This window comes from Brachyhypopomus gauderio, chromosome 12 (genome assembly GCF_052324685.1).
Source record: "Brachyhypopomus gauderio isolate BG-103 chromosome 12, BGAUD_0.2, whole genome shotgun sequence".
In the NCBI taxonomy this organism is placed as follows: Eukaryota; Metazoa; Chordata; class Actinopteri; order Gymnotiformes; family Hypopomidae; genus Brachyhypopomus; species Brachyhypopomus gauderio.
The window spans coordinates 1,335,878-1,340,664 of record NC_135222.1 but is presented as its reverse complement, the minus strand read 5'-3'; the positions used below and the strand labels follow the sequence as shown (position 1 = coordinate 1,340,664).

The following is a 4,787-nucleotide window of genomic DNA, read 5'->3' as shown; positions in this document are numbered from 1 at the left end:
CATGTGGGCCATTCTGAGATTCTTTCATGCCATGTAATATTTTATGTGATGTAGTTCAGAGTTTTGTATCGAAATAAATATATGCTTTGGCTAAAAAGGAGTAATTTTCAGCCTATGTACTATATGTTTATTCAATCTCTTTAATGAGTACTTTTTCATGCAGAATAAATTTTGGGGGAAAAATATGGCAAATGAAATTGAATCCTAACCTCAAAATTAACAATCATATAAAACCTCAAAGAGTGTGTGTTGTTAAAACCTCAGCTAAACACATTCACGGAGTTAGCTTAAGTAAAACCTTTTGTTTGCCTGGAGATCAGGATATGTGCAGATGTATTCTGGAGCAGAAGGGTTGAGAACATGTCAGCAGAGGCAGCAGGGTCCACAAAGACGGGGGAAACTTCAGCGGCTACGGGCCACTGTCGTTTGCTGTCATTTGGCACCCAGCGATAAATAAGGGGGTAGTGGGATAATGAGCCCTGCTATTATTCAGCCAGCCTCAGTTGGGCGGGGGGCGGGGGGTCTTTGTAAGAAGCGCAGACAGACCAGCCCTCCTCGGTGCTGATCCGTCACACCGTGTGCCGTTGATCTGGGCTCAGACAGCACACGCTCAAGTCCTGAAGTGCTACACTGTGACGTGACGGTATGTCTCGTGTAACACCAGAAGGAAACCCAAGTGATTCAGCAAAAGGTTGAGTGTGTGGTGTGTGTGCATGGCCCGGTTGCCTGTGTCTCTAAATGGGTAATCATCCTCATATATCAGCTGGGGGGGGGCGGTTATTGTTTTGTATAGGTTTCCATTTAAGGATTTGCACTAGTACTGAAGAACTGAGTGCTTTCATAATTATATCCAATGGAATAATTGTGATTAGAATTTTAATCGTATTCATATTCATGAATGGAACTCGGGGAAACGCCCACCATGCCACAGAGAAACTAGCATTCACCGACTAGGAAAAAAACCTCCCTGATCAGTGGCTTTGATCAGTGCTGAAGTGTGCATTTTTCAAAAATAACTGCCACTCGGCCTAAGACGGTGCTACATTTTTTATGCGTATTTACATCATTAGAGAAGCAAGCCTGGGACTGGGGCCTCCAGATAATGGCGATGCATGTGTTTGAGGGTCCGTTGCGAGACGCTGGTCTTGCAGGAGCTGAGCCCGCGGGACTGGCGTGACGTGACGTCCTCGCCGCTCTTCTGGCCTGTCAGTGATCATCCTTCACCGTGAGGAGCCTGCAGTCTACACATCAGCCAGCGCACTTCAGCTGGGCTTGCTGTTCATGCTCCAGCACCCATGCACACATGTGACACACACACACACACACACACCATCCATGCTTGTGTGTTAGGCGTGTTTGCTCTGCACACATGTGTAAGAAATTGGTAGCTGGTAAGCACCAGAGTGGAGGTTATTGTCTTCCTGAATACAAAGGAACTGTATTTTCCTCCATCACTGAAGTATGCAATTAGAGGTGCGTGTGTGTGTGTGTGTGTGTGTGTGTGTGTGTGTGTGTGTGTGTGTGTGTGTGTGTGTGGATGTCCTCCCTTCTCATCGTCATAGAAACCTCTAGTGTGAGGATCTTACAGACCCAATTACTGTAATCACAAGATCAAAGAGCGGGTGTTGCAGGGAAGAGGGCATCAGTTGAGTGGAAGGGAGGTGTGTGTGTGTGTGTGTGTGTGTGTGTGTGTGTGTGTGTGTGTGTGTGTGTGTGTGTGTGTGTGTGTGTGTGTGTGTGTGTGTGAGGAAGGGGGTGGGTCTTTATTCAGGGTGCTCTTCAGTTTCATGCACAGATTAATTCTAGCCCCTTTCTGTTCGCACACCCTTCCTCAATGTGTGTGTATTTGCAATGCACTGATACAATGCCATATTGTGATTATATTTTTGCATATTGTAATTGTAAGCATATTGTACATTGTAGCATATTAAAAAACACAAAATGTTGAAGCGTTGGTGTGACATGAACACTGACCTGAGGTCAGTGAAGACAATGAAAGAATTGTTAGTAGGTTCATTTGCATATTGCTGCCCTGCGTGATATCAGTATTCCAGTATTGTGATAACGTTTGACAAATGACGTGCATTGTGCGGTCCTAATGCGTATGCGGACTTGTGTCTGTGTGTTTGTGTAACTGTGTGTGTGTGTGTGTGTGTGTGTGTTCATTCAGATGAGATGTGGGATGAAAGGATCGCTGCTGCACTCTGGACGGCGTGGCGGGTCCCTCAGGGCAGGAGGGCGGGGGGGGGGGGGGGGGGGGGGGGGGGTGTAGGGGGGTAGCGGACCCCCAGCACAGCCGCAGGACGAGGGCCGCTCCGGTGAACCAGGTGAATCACTCTCTCCTTTCAGCACGACCGACCCATTCCTGTTTTACGTGCTTATGTCCCCCCAACCCCACCCCCCCCCCGCCCCCTGCAGAAGCACTTGTACGTTTATCAGTATTACCGCGTGTAGAGTACCGCGTTGCTTGTGAACTTGCTTTTCATGTTGCAGCACATGTAATGATTTATACAAAAATGCAGTGCTTTGATTTATCCAAACCAGTCTTATAATACCGGTGTATGGACATGTAACTTATTGTGAAACTTCTTATCTCTCTACATCCTCCTTTCTCTCCCCATCTCTTTTTCTGTGTCTGTCTCTCTAAATTAGTCTCTCACTATTCTGATGCGCTCTCTCTCTCTCTCTCTCTGCAGCACAGTAATTGCTGTTTAAAGGCCACATCTTTCGATTTTCCGCTACCTGTATAGCTCTAAAACACACATACCCAGACCACCTGTTTTCAGTCCAGCATTGCTCCAGTTATTGTTTCACACCTGTTTGGAATGCATTCAGAAATACATATACCTGTAGTAGCATAATTAAATAAGCATTTCCAGAGGCAACATTGTGTTTTTGGAGTTAAATTCCTGGGCCACGAGAGCAGGCCAAACCCCCTGGGCTCACTCCCCGGAGAAGCCCGTCATACGGCCTCACCGTCACACCTCCTGTTTGCCTCGGTGAACATTCAACGCTGTCGGTGAGTTTGAACTAAAAATGTTTAAAAACCATCGACCGTTGACTGTACCCCGTGGGCAAGCCCTGTCGGCCTGCTGACCCGGCCAGTGGAGCCCGGGACACCCTCGCTGAAGCCCACGCTGTCCTTGGGCGGTGCCTTCGTCCTCAAATGATGGCGAAGAACACCCCACTCGGGATGGATTTAGGGAGGGAACAACCAGTAAAGGTCACAATCAACATTCATTGCTGTCGGTGGGTTGAACTGTGAGGGAAAACTCACTGAACAATGAATGCAACTGTGTCCTGGACTTCATCAGAACCGAAATGGAGCAAAGTCTGAACAAACACAGAGCCCATCGCAGACTGTATGTGTGACACTCATGCCTAGTTAATTTGTCATTCCTGACAACAGAGACTACAATGTACACAACATTTCAGACACCCTTGTCAAGCAAGGCTACCAGAGATGTGTTTTGGAAAGAAATGTGAATAAAGAATACTTAAAGTTTCATCTTTTCAACCTAAGCAGTACACAGCCTGTTATGTAAAAAAAAAAAAAACGTTACTTCACAAAAGATATATAATGTGTAATGTGGGTCAGTTTGTATGGTGTATAATGTCAGCATTTTGATACAGAATAAAGGTGCATTCATGTCTCAAAGATTCATTAAGTCGTTTGTGGACTCTTTCAAGCACTTCACTCAGTCCTTTTCATCTAAGAATTAGGTTTTTCAGTCTAATATCTGGGGGGGAAAGAGGAAACATATGTTAATTTTTTTTCCCTTTCACGCCCAAAGCTCACTTTCGCCAGCAAAATATAAAGCATGGATTTCATGTAAATGACTCAGTGGATTTGATTTGAATTCTGCACCGGGTTTCTCTAGCCTACGTATCCATCCACTAATAAATTCACTTGTGAGATGCGGTGCTGTGAAGCTAAATTGAGCGGATCATAGAGAGATCAGAGGAAGGATAGCGCTCGGTATTTAACAGCTGCATCTTAATTGGAGACTAACGGTTTTACTGTCCGTTTCTAGGCCAATCCAAGATTATGGCTCATCGCTGGTAGTTTATGAAAAATTAATCCAAATTAAAATGGTCAAGTAGCTGAAGTGGCTTATCATGTCAGCGTGGTTGGCAGCCCAGAGGTACATTCTCCACAGTGCTGACGGAAACTGTCTCATTATCTCCCGTGGTTTTAAAAAAGTCAATCCACAGGATTAATAAACATCGGATTACAGTTTAATCTAAAACCTGCCACTGTGGTCTTATTTCATGCTATAAGGCCAGCACACCGACATACATGTTTATAATCTTTAATATAAAATAAAAAGTTTACAGTATTGCTAAGAAATGAATCATTTAAAACACTGACTAGAAACAGAAGGATAAATGACTATTCATTTAAGTCGAAGTTCAGAAGGCCAGTCGATTATGGGCTAAAGTGAACCAGGCAGAGCGATCAAAGCCCATATGAATGCATTAGCCTTTTTATTGTGAAAACTACAGAATCGAGCTTTTGTCAAGTCCTTTGATGTTTCTTGTTTTCTCTTTGTATGGGCATCTTTAATGAGAAATTGTGGGTTGCTTTGCTGTTTTATGGAGGCTTTCAAAGGCACAGAGCGCCAGTGTGTTTGAAGAGAGCCTCTTCGTGTTCTCCTCTTTAATGGCTTTGGTTACTAAACGAAAGCAGTGAAATTTGGGGATGGGACTCTTTCTAAAGGATGATGAACACAGCAAAAACTAAACAAACAAAAGACAACAATGAGAGTTTTATGCTGTTCTTGGGG

At 44.7% G+C, this 4,787-nt stretch overlaps 1 long non-coding RNA gene across 1 annotated transcript; it reads left to right on the top strand.

Annotated features, from left to right (window-relative positions):
• Window positions 1-2,278: 2,278 nt before the first annotated feature.
• On the top strand, window positions 2,279-3,581 carry LOC143528382 (uncharacterized). Its single transcript, XR_013134444.1, has 2 exons — window positions 2,279-2,327; window positions 2,697-3,581. It is a non-coding gene; the product is annotated as an uncharacterized LOC143528382 (long non-coding RNA).
• The last annotated feature ends 1,206 nt before the right edge of the window (window positions 3,582-4,787 follow it).